The sequence below is a fragment of the Lactuca saligna genome, chromosome 9, assembly GCF_052625555.1.
Source record: "Lactuca saligna cultivar CGN05327 chromosome 9, ASM5262555v1, whole genome shotgun sequence".
Lineage (NCBI taxonomy): Eukaryota > Viridiplantae > Streptophyta > Magnoliopsida > Asterales > Asteraceae > Lactuca > Lactuca saligna.
In genome coordinates, this window is record NC_136425.1 from 134,038,075 (window position 1) to 134,055,267 (window position 17,193).

At 34.1% G+C, this 17,193-nt stretch overlaps 1 long non-coding RNA gene across 3 annotated transcripts; it reads left to right on the top strand.

Annotated features, from left to right (window-relative positions):
* The first annotated feature begins 2,333 nt into the window (after window positions 1–2,333).
* LOC145016509 (uncharacterized) lies at window positions 2,334–4,688 on the top strand. Of its 3 annotated transcripts, none has more exons than XR_013666223.1 (4): window positions 2,334–2,987; window positions 3,077–3,313; window positions 3,401–3,687; window positions 3,771–4,688. It is a non-coding gene; the product is annotated as an uncharacterized LOC145016509 (long non-coding RNA). The 3 variants fall into 3 exon arrangements; XR_013666224.1 differs by having other exon boundaries at window positions 3,077–3,142; window positions 3,242–3,313; window positions 3,401–4,688; XR_013666222.1 differs by having other exon boundaries at window positions 3,401–4,688.
* Window positions 4,689–17,193: the final 12,505 nt, after the last annotated feature.

Below are 17,193 nucleotides of genomic sequence, written 5' to 3' on the forward strand. Positions count from 1 at the left end.
TTATTATTTAAAAGTATAATCTCTTTATCAGAGTAGTTTAATCCCGCTTGTGTTTATAGTTCGTATATCTTTTATGGGTTGATACACTAAATTCACTATAAACAAAGCTCTAATACCAATCTATCACATACCAAAACCGGAACGGCGGAATCGTTCGGGGGTGGAGGATGTCATGTACAGTCACGCAACAATGAAAAGTAGTAAACAAGCAACAACATCATCCATTGCATTAATAATATAATTTCATACAAGTGTGTTCTATCAAGTTATATACATAATAAAAATATGCATCAAAATAAAAGAGGAGTCTTGAACGAGATCCATCTTCTTAAAAACTTGGCACCAGTACCTGTCTACTAGTGACCTAGGAATACAAGTTATTTTAAAAGAATTTATCAGCTTTAAAGCTGGTAAGATCATATGTATATTAGTGTCTGTCTTTGTATGAAAGCATTTGTAAGATGTGTGTAAGATGTAATGTATAAGTTTTGTAAAGTTTGTATTTGTTTGAACACTCCTAGAAAACCCTATGTTTCCTACTAAAACTAGCCTTCTACCAAGGCATCTAGTATCTGTGTGTGTGTCTCTTGTTAAGAGTGTGTATTTTCCCAAATCCGACTATCATTAACCAAAAATATAGTTTTTACATTACCGTGCATCGTGTGAATGATCACGAAGTGAATGTAATGGGAAAATAATATAGTACTATAGTGTTATATTAAGTAACTATTGTTGTACTAACTACTTTAAACTAATTGTTATTTAAAGTACCATGTGATCGGCCTATATCCTACTACCAACTCAATAGTAAAACGAAGTTGTAAGATGTCGTAAGAAATGACGTTTGGCACCCATAGACTGCAAGTCCCACTGTAGCGAGCATCAAGGTGTAGGATAGTCAATCTACTATAGATCTATACACAACCTCATACGCTCCCCAGTTATGGAGATTTTGGATACAAAAACAATCATGGCAGGTAGTGCCATGCCCCGTTTAGTGGCTCACATAACTATATTAATGTATATATAATGTATGTGCTAGCTGTATTGTATGTTCTTTCTCTGTCTAGCATGTATGTTTTGTTTCTCATCATAGTATCTACTGTTAGTTTCTCATCATAGTATCTATTGTTAGTTTCTTGTCATAGTATCTATTTTTTGCTAATAACTCATGTATGAAATGACTCATTGTATGTTTCATTGTTCTAGTAATAGTATTAGTATCTCCCTAAACTATACCTATTATATTCGACTAGTAATGTTATTTGTGTATATGAGCATGTGCGCATACCTTTTCTACACAAAATTATTTAACAGACTGATGGAACTTTTATGTCTATATATGTATACATGATATATAACTAATATTTAGACGACATTCGAACGAATAGCCGATGCCCTAAGGCCACATCCCAACGAGGAAAAGGAAATAAGGCGAGCTAGCCGTCCTAAGTATTTAAACATTACTTATCTATACCATCTTATAAAGCACACATAATCAATGTCTTAAGTATAAATTTTAAAGCCTAAGGTACAAAAAATTAAGCATGTTATCTTAAAAAACAAGGAAAGCTGATCTGGACCCTTGATTCTAAAATGAGAGGTGTGGATTTTAGTTTTGGCAATCCATGTGAAATGGTTTCATCCAATCAGATTACATAAATCATTAATGCATTCTTTGTGTAGATGGACACAATTGGAGAAACACGAGATAAAATTTTGGGCGGCTGATTCAAAAAAAAACCTTGTGCGGACTTTTCAAATTTCAAAAGTCAGTCAAAATACACCCTAAAAAACGCCGATTCTTCCCTACCAGTGACCATACTCTCACTTTTTCTCATTATTCTTCCTCAGCACCTCCCTCCATTAGAAATCATGGTCTCACCATCAATATCTCATTGTCATTGCTGCTAGATCTACATACAAACTCAAGTCATTAGTGTGTTGATTACCAGACTCCACCACCATATCGTTGTGCTTCAAGTTCCGAAGCTTCCCCTTTTCACCATTATCTTTCTACACCCCAACCATATGGTATTTCTATATCGACATCAGACTCTTGATGATGCTACTCAATGCTATATAGTAGATTTCATGCAGCTTGACTTCTCACCACTCTGAACTGGTGAGAAACTTGTGTATTTTTTTTTTGGTTTTCTGGTCTTATTCTCCCTCGATCTTTTAGTTATTGATTTTATCTCTAAAAACTCTTTACACTTTCGCCCCCCCCCCCCCCCCCCCCCCATTTGGTTGTCTTTTTGAAGTCATACAGATATCATGGTTAGATTTTTTTGATTTTTTTGTTAATTTTGAGTGTGAAATTTAATGCTTTTACAGATCAGTTGGGATTGCTAGGGCTTCAAGCGAAGATGTGAACACCGTGGTTCATGGAAGAAATTTTTGAGTAAGGACACTGAAATAAGGGACCTAAAAGATGAAGCCATATGAAGATTCTCAAGTATCAAGGTGTTTTATTATGTTTTTCTTATCCAAATCCACATTCTTATAAAATCTGTTGAGTGTTTCAAGATCTGTTGGTTTAAAGTTACTAACAAGAATTTTTTTTTTATCTATTTTCTGGGCTTTATACAAACCTATGGTTGTTCATTTCACCAGTTCAGATTCTGGGGTTTTAGGGTTCGCTTTAATTCTTAACCTGAAATTGATCTACTTCTATTGTCTGCAACGATGAGCCAACCACGGTGTCTGTTCACTTTCCACAGCCACTCCCTTCTCCCTATATATGAAGACAAACTATCACCCTAATCTGTTTTTTTTAATCTTTGAGAGGCTACCATCGAGAAAGGATGAGAGTAGTTTAAATGAAATTATGGATTTTTATTTTTATCTATATTTTTTTTCTCTAAGAGTCTACCTGCAAATCTCCATTTACACTTTTATCAAACTAAATCAATTTTCTTCACTGTTCTTGTAGGGCATGCATGGCTTGAAACCCATGTGAACCTAATATAACAAAGACTAACCAAGTAAATCAACACTGGATCTAGATTTGACTTTATTATCATTTGTCTTTATGGTTATTTATATCTGATGTCATCTCTGATTTCTAGCACAGGACTATCTGGTACACAATGGCCATGCTCTACTGAAGATAACATCATGTGAAGAGTTCTTGAAATAGGTACTAATTTTGGTAACCAATATCTCATATGTGTATGTTTTTATTCACTCTGATTTTGCTATCTTCCTAACGTTTATATCTTCATTGTTTTTACCGTAGATCCATCCTCAATAACCCCTCATGATGATCTATCTTCTCCCAGGCCATATGTCATTTCTTTCATGTATCGAGGTATCTAAAGTTCATCATCTTTCCTTCTGTGCAGGTTTTTGCATCAGCTCGTAAAGAAACAGAAGTTTGACATTTTTGTTGTATCAGGTGCACCAAAGAATGAGATAAGGTTTGTGTAGGGGTAAAATGGTCAAGTATGGGTTGTGCAGGATTGTGTGGGAGTTTGACAAGGACAACAACTTTTTGAGGATGTTTTTTGCAGGAGAAACCTCGATACTTACCCGCTTTTGTTTGTTTCATCGGTTGTAGTTTATTTGGAAGATGATGATGTTCCCACAAGGAAAGATGTCGATACTTACCTGCTTTTGTTTGTTTCCCTCATCATCACTGCCCCTTCAATCACACATGTCGCCACCGTTAACTATCGAAACTAGGTACAAAATCTCTTCGTTTCTCTTCTTTCTATGTGTTGATTTATTTTATCTACCAAACTAAAATTTATGTGGTTGTAATGCAGAAGGAAAAAACACACAAACATCTCTATTTGGACCATTTGTTTGTGCAGTGTGGAATTTAGATTAATCTAATCAAGAACTATTTTTTTATTGATTTTGATCTAGATTGATATGTTTTCAAGGGGGTTCCTGTCTGAATAGCTTTCTCATGGAGTAGCACCTCTTTTCCGGAATCAATCGGTTATTTTGAAACCTTTCAGCTCCTGAAGCCATATGGACAAGGGTATTTTTCTTTTTTTGACCAATACATATTAAATAGTCACCTGTGTACCTGAATGGATCTTCAATTTTACTATTTTATGGCTATTGTTGGGATACCTTGATGAGTTTTACAAAACATTATGAAACTGGAATATCTTCCTAAACAAGATCAAAATCATTGAAAAATAGATTTTAAGCTTCATGCTGGTATTCCATTTCATGTTGGCTTTCTGACCATTTTTCATATCGGTATAATTGTTCCTTTTTTCAAGATTCTGAATCCATTTATTAGAAATTGTTTGTTTCTAATTTCAAGTGATTCATTAAAGAGAGAAGTGTTGGCATGATAATAGCTACCTCTGGTTTAATGTTGATAAAAGAAGCTTTATAGTATGAAGTTGTTGTCGAATGTCATTGTTGTTGCATATTTTTGGATCTTCAAACATGATTGAGTGTACCAGAACCGTCCTACGGATTCCACTAAAGTGTCCACAACCGACACTGATCTTGTGACCATCGAACAATTTCAGACTTGTTTATATTTTTTTATTAGTATATCTGCTTGAACATACAAGAAGTAGATATGGTGTTTTTCTTTTCTCCAGATCTGGTTAGAAAAACATATTGGGCGAATTTATTTGGTAGGAAAGTTTTGTTTTTGGCAAATGGATTTGTAATATGATTGTAGATCTATCTCTGTTGCGGATGACTTTTTGATATCTATGAATACATATTGTGAAATATTTATGTTGATGATTTTTAATATTTAGATCTCACATAGTTCATGAAATAGTATGATTAACTTCCTATTGGTATTTTGGTTAGATCTAAAACCTGTCAAGTTAACTGTGTTTAAGCCTAATTTAAAAAATGGGTTGTAGAGGTGTGTCGTTACTTAATGAATAGTTTACACAAATTGCTATTGGGATACGATAACTTCTAATTGACTTGGAGAATAGTTATTTATATTTAATAATACATATAATTAAAAATAAAATCAAACAATCAACCGTTTTTTTATAGATAAAAGGATTAAATTAAGTAATAGAATATAGAAAAGTGTCATCAAAATACTACGAGACACATAAATACTACCAGACATCTAACTCATAGGTTTCATAATTTTTATATTTACACTGTTCAAGCTTGAAACTCATATTAATTTAACAGTTATACATTTACAGCAATGTTGATGTTAAATTTGATTGGTTGAATTTGATTGATATGATATTTGTTATTTCCAGAGCCTATAATCATAATATCTCACCAATTAATGTAGGAGAAAGAACCCTTATGTCTTGACAAAATTGTAAGAATGCTCCCTGTGGTATGTTGACAATTGCTACTTTGGGCTAAACAAGTTCGGACTAACACTAATAGTCCAAAAATTTCAATTTGTTGCGAGTTTGGTCCAATTTATTTTGAAAAGACGATTTTGCCCCTTATTAGTTAATTTTCCATTTTATTTTCTTATAATAATTAAATATAAAACAAAAATAAAATACCCTCCCTCTCTCTCTCTCTCTCTCACACACACATGTTCAAGGAGATTAATAAGACAAAATTCAATAAAAGAAGCTCAAGAAAAGGATGCATCTCCTCAATCGGAAATCCACCACAATTCTCATGCCCTAAATCCAACTTCGTCTGTAAAACCCGCCTTCAAGATTTGTACATCGATTGTGCCAACAGTGCCCGTCGGAAATCGGCCCTCCAGAATCCACCACCATCACCGTCATCCTCTATATCATATGCTCCGATGACGACTTCGTCTCTACAAAACCTACGTCGACAAACACGACAACAAACCCAACTCAGTTTGTCCTTCTTTTCTCAGTTTGTCCTTCACCAGTCGCCCCCTTTCTCAGATCTAAGTCCCACCCAAACAACGAGTTGAAGATCGGAGCGGCGGTGTGTGTGTGTGTATGTATATGTTTGTGTTGTTCTGTTGTAAACTAGATGGATGTTTGTGTTGATTTGTGTATGTGTTCATCAGCTTTCATGTGTGCATGTGTTCATTTGGTTTTGTGTGTGTATGTGTGTATTTATCTGATATGATATTATGTGTGTGTTCATTCGATCTAATTTAGGTGGAGATGGAGGTGGCGGATGGTGGCAGAAGATGTTCTTGAGTGTTCTTGAGGAAGAAGAAGAAGATGGGTAAGAAGATGTGTTTGTGTGTGAGAGAGAAAGAGAGAGAGAGATGGAGAGAGAGAGAGAGAGAGAATATTTTTTTTATTTGTGTAATAAAAAATGAAAGAAAAGAATACAAAGGGCAAAATCGTCATTTGATAAAAATTAAAGCAAAATGGACCAAACTCGCAACCAAATTAAATGTTTTGGACCACTGGTGCTACTCCAAACCTGTTTGGCCCAAAGTGACAATTTTCGACATACCACATGGACCATTTTTGCAATTTTATCTTATGTTATTATTATTATTATTATTATTATTATTATTATTTAACAAACCGTCTAAAAATCACTTAATTTTATGTTAATCTATTTTAATTAAGTCAAACTAATATTTTGTTGACAAATAAAATGACTAATAATATTTTTTTTCAACTGATTTGAAATTACAAGTTAAACCATAAAAAACTGAAACCATCAACCACTACATCTGGAAACCATCCGCCAGAAGGGAATCAATAGCCATCTAGAAACCATCAGCTAAAAATAAACTATTCATCGAAACAAAAAAATTTATCGTCGCCGCATCGCGCGGGTACTTTACTAGTATATATATATATATATATATATATATACATATATATATATATATATATATATATATATATATATATATATATATGTATATACATATATAGGCATGCATTTGACAATATTAAAGTATAAAAGAAGTTTCGTGAAACCTTTGAAAAGTTTAAATAACTATGAAATGATGAATTGATGTCGGTTTGTAAAATGATTTGAAAGCAGTTTGCTAAAAGCAATTGGTATGTAAAAGAGTTTGTAAGACAGTTTGAAGTAAAACGGTTTGGTAACACAGTTTGAAAGTAAGAAATTCACTTGTTGATAGTTATTAATCACATGTGATTGATATAATAAGTATAGTAGTTTCACTTGGATCCACCCCCCCCCCCCCCATAAAAGCATTTAAAACATTTAAAAGGTTAATTAAGGGGTATGAACTCACCTGTAGTGAGTGGTTTGGATGAACTGATAATATACGATTGCTAGCTGTCAAGTGAAGACTTGAACACACTCAATGATCCTAGTTAACATATAATTTATGGGTTTTTGGTCATAAGACATCCTATGTGCTCATATAAACCCTAATGCTTGGATCTAGGTTTCTCTATTATACATGCTTTGAATCCAAGACTATAAACCCTAATTCTAGCATATGGAAATCAGTATTAACATATAATTAGGTTTAAGATATTACCTTGATTGCTATGTAGCAATAACAATCCTAATTCCACCTTGAATCGACTTTGGAATGCTTAGAGTCACAAGTGTCACTCCTCTAATGGCTTACAAACACCAAGAGCAAATGGAGAAGGTATATAGAGAGAGGAGAGAGGTTAGAATTCATCCTTAGGACTCCTTGGGAACAAGTACACGAATTCTAAGGCCTTAGGGTCTTTATATAGGTGTAGAGATAGGGTTTCAGTCATTATCCTTATCTAGTTGCTTATCCACCAAGTAACCATAAGATAAGTCTTAGAAATCCCTTATCCTTTATCCTTTGGACAATTTCAAGGATATCTTATTCCTTGAATTCGTCCAACCTATATCTAGGATAATCATTACCATATTTTGTAACTATCACATAATTATAATTCAGCCCCTCTAGTTTAATTAATTACACTTGATCACAAAATTAATTCCCAATTAATTATTGACCAATATTAATTAAGCAAATATGATTTCTCCTTTAATATATTATTCTTATAACATATTAATAAATCATAATAACCTCTCTCTCTTTATTTATTTCTCCAATCAAGTTGCTTTGGTGAAGGCAACCCAAAAGGACCATGCACCATCGGGTCAAGTACATACCAAAATAGTTATGGACTTAGACACTAATCCAACAGTCTCCCACTTGGATAAGTCTAATAACTATTTTGCGTATGACTTCAGATCTTGATCTACAATCGTAGCTTTCCAAAGCCTCTGTCAACTCGGATCCTATCAGATACGCGTGTCCTTAGATAAGGGATCATATATTCCTCCATTCTAGATATCATATGAGATATGATTTTTAATCATTCTCTTTGTACTATATCTCGATTTCCGATTTATGACGACAAACAAATTGAACAAATAAAATTACCCCTAGCCCAGCCGAGCATTTATGTTTGTCATCACTAAACCATCGAGGGGCCCAAAGATATCGCTTTTATCCTTCTTTGGATAAAAGGAACGTATAAACTTTCATACAATGCTTGCTTGCACTCATTCACCGAATTACACACAACAATATGATTTATAACACCAAGTTACTAGTGCGTTTACATATTATCAATGTGCAACCAATTCGCAAGATACAACTCACACATCTCAGTTTCAAGAATATAAGATGTTATCGTCTCACCAATCACTCGTGATACAATTCATGGAGTGATCCTATTGAGCGTGGGTTTAATCCAATGCTCAAATTCATATTCATAAGCACTCATGAATGTTTCAGCAAACATTTGCTTATGTCTAATACTCTTTTAGACAATCCACACACCAATTCACGACAGTCTTCATTCATATCTACTTCCAACATATGAACGACTGTGGCCCGTTTGAATAATTCGATTATTCTTAATAAACTCAATTATTATGGAAGTCAAAACATGCAAAGTGAAACAAAAGAATAATACTAATCCCATATGGCCTCAACCCTTTGAGCATAAATAAAATACGTTTTATTTATCACCATATCGATTACTCATTATTTGTCGTTTCGGGTAATTAACTTCTTACTTGAATTATTACACTTGTCCCATGCTCCTAGCATGCACACAATGTTTACCTATGGTTCTTACTTTTGTGAAATAGACAAATTGAACACATTTCCAATCATTCTCATTTTACAACTCCAAATCCATTTTCTTAAGTGTAAGAGTATCAAATTCTTGTTACTTATACAATATACTAGATTCTAACACTTTATGCAACGATCCTTTTGTAATCTCACTGCACCAAAGTCTCAAAGATTATTGCCAATGATATTACAAAGTCCTCTAACGTAGATTGTTACAAGACAATTCCTTAGATATGATGTCTCTCACTCAAAGTACATTCCTTTGAACATCCTTTTGCATAAAAGTTTCTAATCTAGACATAGATTTTCAATATTTACTTCGTAATATGAACACGCTTCCATATTTTCCTCATGACAACTCATTCTTAATAGAATCTTTTCTATTTGTAATGATGTCGATATGGTGCATCCAATATGGAAACATTTCCATATTTTTCCAATACTATTCTTCCAACTACTCACAAGCGACCAATCCTCATCGAACTTTGGATTGTCCTTTGATAGTTGTTTAATTATTTTAGTCAAAACCAATTCTAGTCCCTTTTCCCTCTAAATGCGCTAGACCTTTGGAAAATTTTAGAATGGTCAAACATTAAAGCATTTGCAATCGATCCTTTACCCGAAGCGTATGGGACACGATGCATATTGTTTTATATATATGTTCTCAAAATTCGAATTGTGAAGAGGAATGTCGTAATCATAATCGAAATTTTAAGAACACACTATGTACCTTTGACTAAATTTATCAACATTTCTCAACCTAATCCTTTAGATTTGAAATGAGCACATAATATTCTCTCCCTTAATTATAGCAAAACAACTTTACAACCCTTACGACTTTGCAAGGTATAACTCTTGTTTTTCGATAATTAATATTGCCAACTTGCAATACTTTCTATAATAATCATACAATCATAACTTTTATGCTCCCACTATCATGATGATTACTATAAAACATAACACTTATGCTCCCACTAGCTTCGACATGTATTCATAAACATCTTAACTTTCAGAAAGACAATACCTATTGAACTTATACACCTTTTCCTTTAGATAGTTAATATGTGTGTGTCAACAATTAAGACTAATTGCCAAACCTCACAATCATTTTCATGAACGAGGAAATCTTATGACACTTAGATTTAAATGGTGTATTTGTTCCTATCCATGTGAATTTGTTAAAACCAAAGTTTACGACAAATTCAAACTCATATGGACCGAGCCTTTTTTAATCTTGATTTCTTGCCTTATGATAGCACAGCTGCCCACCACGTCTTCCAAGTAGTTAAGCATCTCACCCTTTTCCTATCAATGTACCTTTCATTGATCAAGGTGCTTTGCCTTTTATGCGTTCAAAATGAGTACTCATAGGACTCACATGCATAATTAACTCAACTGGAACAGCACAAAATCAAAATATCGTCAACACGATAGGTTGTAAAACTCAACTCGTGTGCTAGTGATGATCGATAAGGTTTATTTGATTTGTTCTTGAAACTTTTCAAGACCATTAAGACTCCCACTGACTCCTTGACATATAAGATTCTCTTGTTAATAAACATTTGTTGACAACCAAATATTCAAGAGTTAGTGTAGCTTTTATCAAAACACTTCATAAATTGGTCCAAGTTGGTCTTTGTCTTATTCAAGACATCACAACTTTCCACATTTTATGAATGTTATAAACCTTTAATACTTTTCACTCATTGGCACAATCTTAACTTTAAGACTTGTTATTGGAACGAAGTATGATAGACTTCTTGATTTAACCATTTCTTCAATCCTTGATTCCTCTTCTTAAACATACAATTGTACTAAGACTTACTTAGAGGATCAATTGAGACATGGTTCTTAATCATTAAGACCCATTATAAAGCATAAAAGCTACTCTCCCTTCTTCTTATAATGGAGAAACTTTTATCTTTCTGCCTACTTGATTCTTCTTGTTCGTTCTACTATTGATCTAAACCCTTTAATCAATTCAGAATTACACTTAATCTTGTAAGTGTAATCATATTTACTAAGCCTTTAGTAAATCATGAAAAGTGTCTTTGTTACTCTTATGGCGAACTTGATCAACACACAACTTTTTGTACTCGATCTCCTAGTCCTTCACTTGACACTTTGTCAACGAATTTGTCTAATTTCCAAATATGAAATTTCTCATTCACCATGCAACCAAGTTGCGTGATTCCAAATTTCAGTCCAATTGAAATTTTGGGCGATGAGAAACTCTCCCAATTTGGTAAATTCTCGACATTTCCATAAATAACATAACTAAGAATCATATCCATTCGTTGTAGAAATATGCAAACATCAATTTTCATAACGATTTCATTGCAAGGAAGTAAACAAATAAATAAATAAGTAAAACAAAATTTATCTTATTTATAAAAGCAGCGGAAAAACATTTGTCCTTACAATGCAAAATCTATTGAAAACTACGTAAAAGGAAAATTTCTAACAACTCTATCATAACTATCTAAGCTCAAAATCCAATCTTTAAGTCCATGCGATCAAGATCCATCTCTTGTGATTAGATTCATCTTGCTCTCTTATCAAGCTTCCTTTCTTTTCACCGATCCTGCAAAACATTCAAATGCAATCTTATCACATCATGTATTTGAATCAATGAATAGGAACTTAACGAAGTTAGATAGTGGATTTTACCTGAAGCGCAGTCATACTCTTTGACTCTCCCATCTTTGGAATTTTCAGGCTCTTGGGGCAAACTTCTATCCAACGCCCTTTCTCTTGGCAGAAAACGCAGGTCGGTTCTCCTAGAACGTCCTCGGAAGCATGGTCGGTTGACTCTCCCAACAAATACGCTCCATTGCTTCGCCAAATCATTTCTGATTCAGCAGCAATGAGCATGTAGGTTGGGTCAATGAGGTTGTCGTCATGATCCATCATATAATACTTTCTTTTGAACTCATTATATGATTCAGGAAGTGGCTGCAAAACCCAATTTACAGCCAACTCGTTCGGGAATGACACACCCAACATAATCAACCTATCGATGTGTGATTTCATTCCTAGAATGTGGGCACACACGGATTTACCATCGTCATGTTTCATTTCCAATAGGGCCTTAGTGATATTGAACCTTTCAATTCTTTGATCTTGTGGGTTAGGGAGAACAATTGGAGGAGGAGGAGGAAGTGAAGCATGATTTCTTGTTCCTCGATCGAATCGTGGAATATCATGTTCATGAGGAATGCTTGTTCCACGGGATTTGGGAAGACCATGATTGTCGAACTTTGACATCTACAAAACGGGAGAAAACAAATTCAAGTTAGTTGATCGATTGAGTCCTTAGTAAATCACCCAAATGAGATACTAAGGCTAGGACCCAACACAACACGCTACAACCTAGAAAAGGGATGCATAATCTAGTTGCAGAATATTTGAAGGTAAGTGAATGACGATTCACTAATTTCCACCATGAAAAACGAAAAAGAAATTTAAGTTTTAAATCTATGAAAACTGCTAGATCCTTTGAGATTCATTGAACTTTCAATGGCATGTTTAAATCTTGATATGTCCCTCTTGTTTGTGACTGGGATGTCGAGGATCACAAAGCGGGTGTGAATAACCATGCAAACTTACATGGTGCCCTCACATGTTACAATCACCCATTCAATGTGCCGATAAACCACACACGCTCCACCGAATTATGACAAACATTGAGTCACCCTTTGCAACCTTTGCTTAGAACCATTTAGTGTGCCGGTAAACCACACACGCTCCACTAACATCTTCGCAAGGGCACAAAGTGTAATTTCATGGAATTGCATCAATTCACTTTTGCCTAAGTAACTAAGATTAGGAATTAGAAAAACATTTAGTTACTTTATATTTCATTATACTTATAATGGAAGGTTTCGTCCTATCCTACTTGTTCGGCTAACGACCCTCCACTAGTCAAGAGTGTGGTGGGTAAGAGTGGATACCCATTCAAACGCCATTTTATAGGCAATTTCCTTACACACCCCTTATAGACCAGCTTCGTGAATGAGGCCTACTAATGGTAAGACTGACTTTTACTCATACATATATATAATGTTAGCCTTTTAATGTTATATATATAGTATAGGGTCCATTTCATACTTTTAAAATACTATGTGGTTAACTTTAACAATTACACTTTTAATTCAATTAAATGGTTAACCTAAACTTTTATGGATTTATTAAATCTCTTTTAATTATACTCCTTAATTAATTAAAAAAACCATAAGGGTGTATTTGAACTTTTCAAAACTAGGGTTTTAGAATTTAACATTCCTAATCAACTTTTAATCAGCTTTTCAATTCCAAAACTTGAGGGCAAGTTTTGAAACATTTCAAAACAATTTAGTTTTAATCTATCTTAAAATTTCGAATTATGACATTCAAATTTAAAATTTTAAATATTAAAACTCTTGATTTAATAATTATCTTAAATTAGACTATTAATTTAATTATTAAATCATAAGGGATTATCTAAATAATGAGGATAATTATCATTTATACATTTAAGTTATCCTAATCCCTTGAATATCTATATAGATTTCGAAAATATGGATGGATAATGCAAGATCTTGAATTACCATATATAACAATTAGAGGATAATTACAAGATATGGGATAATCCAAATCCCTAAAAATTAGGACCTTATCTTGGGGAGGAGGCAAATTTCGAAAAACAAGGGATTATAACAAACCCTAGATTTCGAAATTTATGGGTTTAAGGAAAGGATTTGAATATCTTATTCAAACTCTTGCAAATTAGGGTTTGCAAACCCTAATCTCAAAAAACCCTAGCCTCCTAAGGTTTATTGGCAATAAACCCTAATATATCAAGTTCATAGAATTGAAACCAAACCAATGGCCCTGATACCACTGATGGGTGTTTGGTCATAAGACATCCTATGTGCTCATACAAACCCTAATGCTTGGATCTAGGTTTCTCTATTGTACATGATTTGAATCCAAGACTATAAACCCTAATTCTAGCATATGGAAATCAATATTAACATATAATTAGGTTTAAGATATTACCTTGATTGTTATGTAGCAATAACAATCCTAATTCCACCTTGAATTGACTTTGGAATGCTTAGAGTCACAAGTGTCACTCCTCTAATGGCTTACAAACACCAAGAGCAAATGGGGAAGGTATATAGAGAGAGGAAAGAGGTTAGAATTCGTCCTTAGGACTCCTTGGGAACAAGTACACGAATTCTAAGGCCTTAGGGTCTTTATATAGGTGTAGAGATAGGGTTTCAATCATTATCCTTATCTAGTTGCTTATCCACCAAGTAACCATAAGATAAGTCTTAGAAATCCCTTATCCTTTATCCTTTGGACGATTTCAAGGATATCTTATTCCTTGAATTCGTCCAACCTATATCTAGGATAATCATTAACATATTTTGTAACTATCACATAATTACAATTCAACCCCTCTAGTTTAATTAATTACACTTGATCACAAAATTAATTCCCAATTAATTATTGACCAATATTAATTAAGAAAATATGATTTCTCCTTTAATATATTATTCTTATAACATATTAATAAATCATAATAACCTCTCTCTCTTTATTTATTTCTCCAATCAAGTTGCTTTGGTGAAGGCAACGCAAAAGGACCATGCACCATCGGGTCAAGTACATACCAAAATAGTTATGGACTTAGACACTAATCCAACAATAATAACACATATATGTATCCAATTAGTCTTTAAACAACTAATTAACAAGGTTAGGATATCCTATGACATGTTAAACACCTTATATAAGTGTTATAAGTCCCCCGGATTGCACCTAAGTGTTGTAGGACATTGCTATTGAGTTTAGGGTTCAAGGGAACCCCTTATTTGAGTTTACGGTTTTATGACCACCACCCATTGAGTTTCCAGTCGTAAACTCATGAGTTTATGGCCGTAAACTCATGCTTCTTTTACCATGTGTTGTTTTGAAGCTCTACAAGTCCTTTAGAAGTATTTCTACTTGAAGTATAAGCATATGGAAGTGATTAGGGCACCATTTCACTCCTAAATGGAGTTTACAGTCCCTGGACCATTTTCCTTTGGGTTTACTACCATAAACCCATATGGTTTATGGTCTTTTGATGTTTTCAAGCCCTTAACTCATCAAGGAAGGGATCTATGCAAGTTTCCAAGGCCTATGAGGGACTAGAGCACACATTGGCACGCTAATTAGAGTTTACGGTCCAAGAACATATTGGACCATAAACACCTTGATCTTGGTGTTTCTTGGGTGATTTCTTGATATATGGAAGTGTAACAAGCCTTAAGATACTCTAGGATAGAAGCTCTTATAAGATAGAGGCTTGAAAAGGTGCTAAAAGTCCAAGAACACTAGTGTGTGTTCTTGGTGTTCTTGGTGAAACTTGAAGATCTAACCTTTTGGAATGATTTCACAAATGGAAGTGTGTTAAATCACTAGATTAAGTAATATATCAACTTAATAGGGCTAGAAACACTTACAAGTTGAAGATCTTGAAGAATTGTTTGATGATACTTGAGTGAGTTTTGAGATTTGGATCTTGATTTGTGAAAAATGGTAATAATGACTAAGTGTCATATTTATACCCCTAATTTAGGGTTTACGGCTATAAACACCTTTGTTTAGGCTGTAAACTCCAAACTCTTGGAGCTTTGGGGTATTATTGTTTCACAATAAACTGTAGGGCATCATCTCTCCTGATATCTCCTGAAGTACTAATCTTAAAACCCTCAAACTTAATCCAAAAAGCTTGAAAGTTAGAAGAAACTGTTTTGACTTCTATTGAATTGAATGGTTGTACAGAGTAGAAATTTCGGGTTGTCACAAGATTTTCTATGATAATGAAGGAGCGGTTGCCTTGACCAAGGAATTGAAGGATCATGGGTGATCCAGGCACATCATCAAAAAATACCAGTTCATCAGACATTGGGTAGAAAAGGGACTCCTCGTTGTAAAGAGGGTATCGTCAAAAGAGAACCCAATAGATCCCCTCACAAAGGGTCTGAGTAGGGTTAAGCACTTACAACATGCGAGGAGCATTGGTCTGAACGATAATATTAGTTTTAGTGATTATATAGTGGTTTTGAAACTTGTAATACATAAAATGTAACTCACATTTCATGATTGAATAAAGGAGTTTGATTTATGAGTAAAGTTACTATCTGGTGTCAATTGTTTACTACTGTTTCACTTTTGCACGTTTTCACTTCTAGAATGATAGGATTATTCGAATCATCCACAGTCAATCATACTTTGGAAGTAGGCTATAAGGTTAGACTGTTATGAATTGGTTTGTAGATTGTCTAAGCGTTTAGACATAGCAAAAGTTTGTTGCAACGTTCATGAGTGCTCTTGACATATGATTTGAGTATTGGATTAAACCCAAGCTCATATGAATCACTTCTTGGAATTTATCACGAGTGATTGTGAGACGATAATATTGTATAGTCTTTAAACCGATATATATGAGTTGTTGTTTACAAGTTGCTTGTGCATTGATAGTGTGTAAACGCGTCAGTAACTTGATGTTATAGAACGTATTGTTGTGTACGGTTTAATAAGTAATTAGTACAAGAATATAAGTCAAAGTTTATCTCTTCCTTTTATCCTAAGAGGATTAAAAACGATATCTTGGGCCCTTTGATGATTTTGTGTTCACTTATGCGTCTGGCCTAGTCAGGATTGTTGAAACCGGCTTGAAAGGAAAAGTTCTGGCATCAACTCCTACTGATGTTGCCCCTGTCTTGGCAATTGGACAAGGGAAAGTGAAGAAGAGGAAAGCTCCTTGTAAGATTCATAAGGGAAAGTCTCATGTTGGCTCTTCTACAAATGGAACCAAAGGTGGTTCTACTGCCCCTTCGTCTAATTCAAAATATGCATAGTGCTTCCACTATCATGAAAACGGGCATTGGAAATAAAGTTGCCCGCAGTATCTGCAAGACATCAAGAATATGAAGATAAAGCCCACCTTTGCAGGTATTTACACTATTCAATCTAACAACTCATAACATACTAGTTCTTGGGTCCTTAACACAGGGTGTGGTTTTCACATTTGTTCTGATTTGTAGCGTCTAAGAAGAAGTTGGGATGTGGAGCATGGGAAGATGAACTTGATGATGGAGAACACGAAAGTGTCACCTGTCACCGAGATTGGAGTTTATTCTTTAGTGCTTAGTAGTGTTTTAGGTTTAGAGTTGAATAAT